The following is a 10,000-nucleotide window of genomic DNA, read 5'->3' as shown; positions in this document are numbered from 1 at the left end:
GAAGATAGGACGGAAGCACGTGCAATGCCGACAGTACGTGCGCCATCTGTAGGTGCCCCGCGACATGACGTGGTGCAACGACGGTACCGCCACCTGGGGGAGGCCACGCGGACTAGGCCATGTATGGGGCCCACAGTGCTCATTTGCCGAGCCCACCCACACAAAACCTGCACCCCCCTCCAGCGCAGGAGCCGCAACCCGGGTGCGTACGCCGCACCAAGTGCTCCACCCGCGACCGTACGTGCCCCGCCGAAATCGCAACTCCGGCGGATGAACGGCGGACTTTTCTCGCAGTCGTAAGTTGCAATCCACCCCTATATCTTGCGTCTCATGAAGAGTTATATCAAGTATGCCAAATTCCCGCTGTCCCTATACATGCAGTAAGTTCGTCGTGGGCGCTGGCCGGCAGGCCGCGAGACCTGACGCCCGGCGGCAAAGAGTGCTCCTCTGAGGATATAGATGTTCCGTTCCGCCGCATAATGGTGACGGTGACCGCTGCCTGCGGTGGCAACGCTGGGCAGAGTCGATACTCGCTGTGTGGTGGAAGGTAAACATTATGCGGTACATCAGTACTTTCCTAATAGTTCGGTCGTCTCACGGCACTGCTTAGTAAATGATGCAAGGCCACATATAGATGATTTATGCGAATGTCCCTATACGTGCTGTAAGACTGGGCACACAACGTGAATCGCACGTCAGCCAGACACTCGAACATGCACCACTCTCGGCCTGCAACGGAGACACACAATACGTAAACATCTGGAATGCGACAATGTCGAGTGCATCCTCTCTGCGACATTGCACCGTCGACACTATGATAACCAGAGCAGTAGGTCCACCTATAAAAGCACAATACCCCACTCCTCCGACAACTACCATTGCTCAGATAAACCAACACACATCCTACACAGAGGGGCACCAAATATCACCCCCCGCCCTCGTGTTATACCACATGAAAAATTGCAGAAGTGAGAGACACAGACCCGCCAGCCTCTTGCTACAAGCATCGAACCGACGTGACGTATCTGACGGTGACTCAGGCATCCGCGTACTGCCACCACTATCCACCCCCCCCCCCTCTCTCTGCCCCCTTCCCACACAATACCAAATGTAACCAACTTTATCGCTTAACCTAACTGTGGCTGTACCACATTATCGCTTAACCTAACTGTGGCTGTACCACATTATCGCTTAACCTAACTGTGGCTGTACCACATTATCGCTTAACCTAACTGTGGCTGTACCACATTATCGCTTAACCTAACTGTGGCTGTACCACATTATCGCTTAACCTAACTGTGGCTGTACCACATTATCGCTTAACCTAACTGTGGCTGTACCACATTATCGCTTAACCTAACTGTGGCTGTACCACATTATCGCTTAACCTAACTGTGGCTGTACCACATTATCGCTTAACCTAACTGTGGCTGTACCACATTATCGCTTAACCTAACTGTGGCTGTACCACATTATCGCTTAACCTAACTGTGGCTGTACCACATTATCGCTTAACCTAACTGTGGCTGTACCACATTATCGCTTAACCTAACTGTGGCTGTACCACATTATCGCTTAACCTAACTGTGGCTGTACCACATTATCGCTTAACCTAACTGTGGCTGTACCACATTATCGCTTAACCTAACTGTGGCTGTACCACATTATCGCTTAACCTAACTGTGGCTGTACCACATTATCGCTTAACCTAACTGTGGCTGTACCACATTATCGCTTAACCTAACTGTGGCTGTACCACATTATCGCTTAACCTAACTGTGGCTGTACCACATTATCGCTTAACCTAACTGTGGCTGTACCACATTATCGCTTAACCTAACTGTCGCTGTACCACATTATCGCTTAACCTAACTGTGGCTGTACCACATTATCGCTTAACCTAACTGTCGCTGTACCACATTATCGCTTAACCTAACTGTGGCTGTACCACATTATCGCTTAACCTAACTGTGGCTGTACCACATTATCGCTTAACCTAACTGTGGCTGTACCACATTATCGCTTAACCTAACTGTGGCTGTACCACATTATCGCTTAACCTAACTGTGGCTGTACCACATTATCGCTTAACCTAACTGTGGCTGTACCACATTATCGCTTAACCTAACTGTGGTTGTACCACATTATCCCTTAACCTAACTGTGGTTGTACCACATTATCGCTTAACCTAACTCTGGTTGTACCACATTATCCCTTAACCTAACTCAAGTTGTCCCTTAACCTAACTCAAGTTGTCCCTTAACCTAACTCAAGTTGTCCCTTAACCTAACTCAAGTTGTCCCTTAACCTAACTCAAGTTGTCCCTTAACCTAACTCAAGTTGTCCCTTAACCTAACTCAAGTTGTCCCTTAACCTAACTCAAGTTGTCCCTTAACCTAACTCAAGTTGTCCCTTAACCTAACTCAAGTTGTCCCTTAACCTAACTCAAGTTGTCCCTTAACCTAACTCAAGTTGTCCCTTAACCTAACTCAAGTTGACCCTTAACCTAACTCAAGTTGTCCCTTAACCTAACTCAAGTTGTCCCTTAACCTAACTCAAGTTGACCCTTAACCTAACTCAAGTTGTCCCTTAACCTAACTCAAGTTGTCCCTTAACCTAACTCAAGTTGTCCCTTAACCTAACTCAAGTTGTCCCTTAACCTAACTCAAGTTGTCCCTTAACCTAACTCAAGTTGTCCCTTAACCTAACTCAAGTTGTCCCTTAACCTAACTCAAGTTGTCCCTTAACCTAACTCAAGTTGTCCCTTAACCTAACTCAAGTTGTCCCTTAACCTAACTCAAGTTGTCCCTTAACCTAACTCAATTTGTCCCTTAACCTAACTCAATTTGTCCCTTAACCTAACTCAATTTGTCCCTTAACCTAACTCAATTTGTCCCTTAACCTAACTCAATTTGTCCCTTAACCTAACTCAATTTGTCCCTTAACCTAACCCACGTTGTCCCTTAACCTAACTCAATTTGTCCCTTAACCTAACCCACGTTGTCCCTTAACCTAACCCACGTTGTCCCTTAACCTAACCCACGTTGTCCCTTAACCTAACCCACGTTGTCCCTTAACCTAACCCACGTTGTCCCTTAACCTAACCCACGTTGTCCCTTAACCTAACCCACGTTGTCCCTTAACCTAACCCACGTTGTCCCTTAACCTAACCCACGTTGTCCCTTAACCTAACCCACGTTGTCCCTTAACCTAACCCACGTTGTCCCTTAACCTAACCCACGTTGTCCCTTAACCTAACCCACGTTGTCCCTTAACCTAACCCACGTTGTCCCTTAACCTAACCCACGTTGTCCCTTAACCTAACCCACGTTGTCCCTTAACCTAACCCACGTTGTCCCTTTGCCTAACATAGTTCACTGCTCGGAATCTCTGGTGTCGTTGTTATCCTCATGTAGATGTCTTGCGAGTGTTGCTTACTTTCCACATATTCCCGCTATCCACTGTCAATTGTACTGCAATAGGACTATATCGCCGCCCCCCCCCTCTGTCCCCCTCTTTGTGTCTCTGTCCTCTCAAGCTGGTCGGTCTGGCGTTTGAGTGTTAAATGAGCCTCGCAGCTGTTCAGTTGCATTCAGATGTCGACGCCCTCAGTGTACGTCGTGGTATGGTCTGTGTCCATTGTCCGCTGATGTCGTACGCGTAACCCACACGCTGTACCGATCATCGGTCGTTACGTACAGAGTGAAGTAGTGTGATACGTGTGACCGTACGCTGGCTGTGCCCAACGGTGTCGAATCTCAATTTCCATATGTTGTGCTCGATGCTACTTGTCTCGTCTCCCAATAACAGCTAGGTTGCACTGTGGTACGCCGTAGAGGCGTGTGGGAGGAACGTACGAACGCATTGTATGTCACCCTGGGTCGCTGGGGGTGGTGGTGCGGTGAGTCAGGTCAGGTCAGGTCAGGTCAGCGTGAGCCGTCTGATGTAGTGACGCGTGTATTCCGACTTTGTCGTATTGCCTCACACAAAGTGCTACCCTGGTGGACCGCGTTCCATATCTGGGACATGCCGCAGATGCCGGTTGACAGTGGATCGCGGAAGGGACATCGCATACGTGCGCGGGCCACCTTCCACGTGTTCTCTTCTGCACATGTCGCAGTGTGTATGTGGTCTGATGTAGCGTGTCGTGACACATGACATCCTGGCATGCAAGAATTGTTGAATTCGCAAATGTAGGTGGACATCTACGTTTACTGCCCAAGATACGCAAATGAACTGGAAATCCGTTGTTGAGCGGTTGTTCACGCTGGAGGTGAATCTGTGATGGCGACGATCGGTACAGCTATTAACCGGTTGTTTCAGCGGTACCCGCCACATCCACACACGTGACTAGGTCCATGTGGGTATGAAGCGATACGCGGCGGTGGCTTGGTGGGACTGTTCCCGGCCGGTGAAGGGGGGCCGCCCGGCGTGTTGGCCGCGCGCTGCGTGGGCGCACGCGCAACAGGCGGCTGGTGGGGGGCGCCGAGTGGCAGGAGCGCCAGCCGACGGGCCCGGCAGGCGGTGCAGCTACGCTGCGGCGCACCCTGCACGCGGCGCCTGGCGGCCAAAGTTGGTTCAGCCGAGCCCGGTGCGAAGCGCGGTGGACATCTGCAGTGTGCTGGTCTGATTGAGGACTGTGTGCGTTGAGGATGCGCCGCCGCCTGGCACTCGGCGCCGCGACGCCGTCTGCTGCTCGGTCGCCCCAGCGGTTCTCGCAGGTGGTTTGTATCGCAGTTGTGCGGACGTGTTGGCGCGTGCGCTGTGCTGGGAGAGTTCGCTTCTGCACCCAAGTGGGGCTTTGCCCTTGTGTGGCGCTGGCGTTGGAGCTGCCGGTCACCATAGGTGGCGCGTGTTGTCTCCCGCCGGCAATGCCACGACAGCACGCTCCCGGGCCTCTGTCGGCAGCGGCAAGCTCAGTTGGGAGCAAGGGTGTTCGCACTAAAACCGTCTACTCGCCTAACTCCGGGCGATTGCGCCTCTCTCGAAACCGACCAAGTACCTAGGACGGCGCTGCGCGCCGCCGGGACCTGAGAGGGTTTCGAGGTGTATCGTGCAGGGGAGCTCGGCCTCCTCCTGTTTGCAGAATAATTGAGCGGACGCTTGCGTGTTCGCGCGGGCCCCCGGGACACACTCCCGGGCGGCCGGCTGCTCAGCTCTAGTTGACGCAGCTCCCTGGTTGATCCTGCCAGTAGTCATATGCTTGTCTCAAAGATTAAGCCATGCATGTCTCAGTACAAGCCGCATTAAGGTGAAACCGCGAATGGCTCATTAAATCAGTTATGGTTCCTTAGATCGTACCCACGTTACTTGGATAACTGTGGTAATTCTAGAGCGAATACATGCAAACAGAGTCCCGACCAGAGATGGAAGGGACGCTTTTATTAGATCAAAACCAATCGGATTGGCTTGTCTGGTCCGTTTGCCTTGGTGACTCTGAATAACTTTGGGCTGATCGCACGGTCCTCGTACCGGCGACGCATCTTTCAAATGTCTGCCTTATCAACTGTCGATGGTAGGTTCTGCGCCTACCATGGTTGTAACGGGTAACGGGGAATCAGGGTTCGATTCCGGAGAGGGAGCCTGAGAAACGGCTACCACATCCAAGGAAGGCAGCAGGCGCGCAAATTACCCACTCCCGGCACGGGGAGGTAGTGACGAAAAATAACGATACGGGACTCATCCGAGGCCCCGTAATCGGAATGAGTACACTTTAAATCCTTTAACGAGTATCTATTGGAGGGCAAGTCTGGTGCCAGCAGCCGCGGTAATTCCAGCTCCAATAGCGTATATTAAAGTTGTTGCGGTTAAAAAGCTCGTAGTTGGATTTGTGTCCCACGCTGTTGGTTCACCGCCCGTCGGTGTTTAACTGGCATGTATCGTGGGACGTCCTGCCGGTGGGGCGAGCCGAAGGGGTGCTTTCGCGTCCCGAGGCGGACCCCGTTTAAATCCTACCAGGGTGCTCTTTGTTGAGTGTCTCGGTGGGCCGGCACGTTTACTTTGAACAAATTAGAGTGCTTAAAGCAGGCAAGCCCGCCTGAATACTGTGTGCATGGAATAATGGAATAGGACCTCGGTTCTATTTTGTTGGTTTTCGGAACCCGAGGTAATGATTAATAGGGACAGGCGGGGGCATTCGTATTGCGACGTTAGAGGTGAAATTCTTGGATCGTCGCAAGACGAACAGAAGCGAAAGCATTTGCCAAGTATGTTTTCATTAATCAAGAACGAAAGTTAGAGGTTCGAAGGCGATCAGATACCGCCCTAGTTCTAACCATAAACGATGCCAGCCAGCGATCCGCCGCAGTTCCTCCGATGACTCGGCGGGCAGCCTCCGGGAAACCAAAGCTTTTGGGTTCCGGGGGAAGTATGGTTGCAAAGCTGAAACTTAAAGGAATTGACGGAAGGGCACCACCAGGAGTGGAGCCTGCGGCTTAATTTGACTCAACACGGGAAACCTCACCAGGCCCGGACACCGGAAGGATTGACAGATTGATAGCTCTTTCTTGATTCGGTGGGTGGTGGTGCATGGCCGTTCTTAGTTGGTGGAGCGATTTGTCTGGTTAATTCCGATAACGAACGAGACTCTAGCCTGCTAACTAGTCGCGTGACATCCTTCGTGCTGTCAGCGATTACTTTTCTTCTTAGAGGGACAGGCGGCTTCTAGCCGCACGAGATTGAGCAATAACAGGTCTGTGATGCCCTTAGATGTTCTGGGCCGCACGCGCGCTACACTGAAGGAATCAGCGTGTCTTCCTAGGCCGAAAGGTCGGGGTAACCCGCTGAACCTCCTTCGTGCTAGGGATTGGGGCTTGCAATTGTTCCCCATGAACGAGGAATTCCCAGTAAGCGCGAGTCATAAGCTCGCGTTGATTACGTCCCTGCCCTTTGTACACACCGCCCGTCGCTACTACCGATTGAATGATTTAGTGAGGTCTTCGGACTGGTACGCGGCATCGACTCTGTCGTTGCCGATGCTACCGGAAAGATGACCAAACTTGATCATTTAGAGGAAGTAAAAGTCGTAACAAGGTTTCCGTAGGTGAACCTGCGGAAGGATCATTACCGACTAGACTGCATGTCTTTCGATGTGCGTGTCGTGTCGCGCAACACGCTACCTGTACGGCAGTGGCCGTGCGCCGCGTGCGGAACCACGCGTGCCTCTCAAAACTAGCGGAAGTGTTGTTGTTGTGTGGTACGAGCGCTGAAGCTCTGGAGCGGCTGGCCTGCGGTACCTGGCGCCTGGCGCCGGTTTTGAATGACGTTCGCCCGAGTGCCTGTCCGCTCCGGTGTGGAGCCGTACGACGCCCATCGGCTGTGAGGCCGTTGGACACAAAAAAATAGTGGAACAGGGGCCGTCAGACGCCTCAGTCCCGCAAATGCTACTGTCTTGAAAGAGACAGTGGGAGACTGAAAAGGAAAAGATCACCCAGGACGGTGGATCACTCGGCTCGTGGGTCGATGAAGAACGCAGCAAATTGCGCGTCGACATGTGAACTGCAGGACACATGAACATCGACGTTTCGAACGCACATTGCGGTCCATGGATTCCGTTCCCGGGCCACGTCTGGCTGAGGGTCGGCTACGTATACTGAAGCGCGCGGCGTTTGTCCCGCTTCGGAGACGTGGGAGTGTCGTGGTCGCCTGTGTGGCCGGCCGCGTCTCCTTAAACGTGCGATGCGCGCCCGTCGCCTGGCGGTTCGCATACCGGTACTTTCTCGGTAGCGTGCACAGCCGGCTGGCGGTGTGGCGTGCGACACCTCGTACAACGACCTCAGAGCAGGCGAGACTACCCGCTGAATTTAAGCATATTACTAAGCGGAGGAAAAGAAACTAACAAGGATTCCCCCAGTAGCGGCGAGCGAACAGGGAAGAGTCCAGCACCGAACCCCGCAGGCTGCCGCCTGTCGTGGCATGTGGTGTTTGGGAGGGTCCACTACCCCGACGCCTCGCGCCGAGCCCAAGTCCAACTTGAATGAGGCCACGGCCCGTAGAGGGTGCCAGGCCCGTAGCGGCCGGTGCGAGCGTCGGCGGGACCTCTCCTTCGAGTCGGGTTGCTTGAGAGTGCAGCTCCAAGTGGGTGGTAAACTCCATCTGAGACTAAATATGACCACGAGACCGATAGCGAACAAGTACCGTGAGGGAAAGTTGAAAAGAACTTTGAAGAGAGAGTTCAAAAGTACGTGAAACCGTTCTGGGGTAAACGTGAGAAGTCCGAAAGGTCGAACGGGTGAGATTCACGCCCATCCGGCCACTGGCCCCCGCCCTCGGCAGATGGGGCCGGCCGCCCGCGCGGAGCAATCCGCGGCGGGGTCGTGTCCGGTTGCCTTTCCACTCGCCGCGGGGTGGGGCCGTTCCGGTGTGCGGTGGGCCGCACTTCTCCCCTAGTAGGACGTCGCGACCCGCTGGGTGCCGGCCTACGGCCCGGGTGCGCAGCCTGTCCTTCCGCGGGCCTCGGTTCGCGTCTGTTGGGCAGAGCCCCGGTGTCCTGGCTGGCTGCTCGGCGGTATATCTGGAGGAGTCGATTCGCCCCTTTGGGCGCTCGGGCTCCCGGCAAGCGCGCGCGGTTCTTCCCGGATGACGGACCTACCTGGCCCGGCCCCGGACCCGCGCCGCTGTTGGCTCGGGATGCTCTCGGGCGGAATAATCGCTCCCGTCAGCGGCGCTTCAGCTTTGGACAATTTCACGACCCGTCTTGAAACACGGACCAAGGAGTCTAACATGTGCGCGAGTCATTGGGCTGTACGAAACCTAAAGGCGTAATGAAAGTGAAGGTCTCGCCTTGCGCGGGCCGAGGGAGGATGGGGCTTCCCCGCCCTTCACGGGGCGGCGGCCTCCGCACTCCCGGGGCGTCTCGTCCTCATTGCGAGGTGAGGCGCACCTAGAGCGTACACGTTGGGACCCGAAAGATGGTGAACTATGCCTGGCCAGGACGAAGTCAGGGGAAACCCTGATGGAGGTCCGTAGCGATTCTGACGTGCAAATCGATCGTCGGAGCTGGGTATAGGGGCGAAAGACTAATCGAACCATCTAGTAGCTGGTTCCCTCCGAAGTTTCCCTCAGGATAGCTGGTGCTCGTACGAGTCTCATCCGGTAAAGCGAATGATTAGAGGCCTTGGGGCCGAAACGACCTCAACCTATTCTCAAACTTTAAATGGGTGAGATCTCCGGCTTGCTTGATATGCTGAAGCCGCGAGCAAACGACTCGGATCGGAGTGCCAAGTGGGCCACTTTTGGTAAGCAGAACTGGCGCTGTGGGATGAACCAAACGCCGAGTTAAGGCGCCCGAATCGACGCTCATGGGAAACCATGAAAGGCGTTGGTTGCTTAAGACAGCAGGACGGTGGCCATGGAAGTCGGAATCCGCTAAGGAGTGTGTAACAACTCACCTGCCAAAGCAACTAGCCCTGAAAATGGATGGCGCTGAAGCGTCGTGCCTATACTCGGCCGTCAGTCTGGCAGTCATGGCCGGTCCTCGCGGCCGGCCGCGAAGCCCTGACGAGTAGGAGGGTCGCGGCGGTGGGCGCAGAAGGGTCTGGGCGTGAGCCTGCCTGGAGCCGCCGTCGGTGCAGATCTTGGTGGTAGTAGCAAATACTCCAGCGAGGCCCTCGAGGGCTGACGCGGAGAAGGGTTTCGTGTGAACAGCCGTTGCACACGAGTCAGTCGATCCTAAGCCCTAGGAGAAATCCGATGTTGATGGGGGCCGTCATAGCATGATGCACTTTGTGCTGGCCCCCGTTGGGCGAAAGGGAATCCGGTTCCTATTCCGGAACCCGGCAGCGGAACCGATATAAGTCGGGCCCCTCTTTTAGAGATGCTCGTCGGGGTAACCCAAAAGGACCCGGAGACGCCGTCGGGAGATCGGGGAAGAGTTTTCTTTTCTGCATGAGCGTTCGAGTTCCCTGGAATCCTCTAGCAGGGAGATAGGGTTTGGAACGCGAAGAGCACCGCAGTTGCGGCGGTGTCCCGATCTTCCCCTCGGACCTTGAAAATCCGGGAG

General features: G+C 54.2%; 2 non-coding genes and 1 pseudogene across 2 annotated transcripts; all 3 read left to right on the top strand.

The window, feature by feature from the left end:
- Window positions 1-5,172: 5,172 nt before the first annotated feature.
- Window positions 5,173-7,065, top strand: LOC126301147 (small subunit ribosomal RNA). Its single transcript, XR_007552933.1, has one exon. It is a non-coding gene; the product is annotated as a small subunit ribosomal RNA (ribosomal RNA).
- Window positions 7,066-7,426: 361 nt separating this feature from the next.
- LOC126301222 (5.8S ribosomal RNA) lies at window positions 7,427-7,581 on the top strand. The gene has a single exon (XR_007552987.1). It is a non-coding gene; the product is annotated as a 5.8S ribosomal RNA (ribosomal RNA).
- A 188-nt stretch (window positions 7,582-7,769) lies between these two features.
- The window catches only part of LOC126301190 (large subunit ribosomal RNA), a 4,792-nt pseudogene continuing 2,561 nt past the window's right edge, over window positions 7,770-10,000 (top strand).

Source organism: Schistocerca gregaria, unplaced genomic scaffold (genome assembly GCF_023897955.1).
Source record: "Schistocerca gregaria isolate iqSchGreg1 unplaced genomic scaffold, iqSchGreg1.2 ptg000045l, whole genome shotgun sequence".
NCBI classification, from domain to species: domain Eukaryota; kingdom Metazoa; phylum Arthropoda; class Insecta; order Orthoptera; family Acrididae; genus Schistocerca; species Schistocerca gregaria.
Note: the sequence above shows the minus strand (reverse complement) of the source record. Positions and strands in the feature narration are given on the sequence as shown.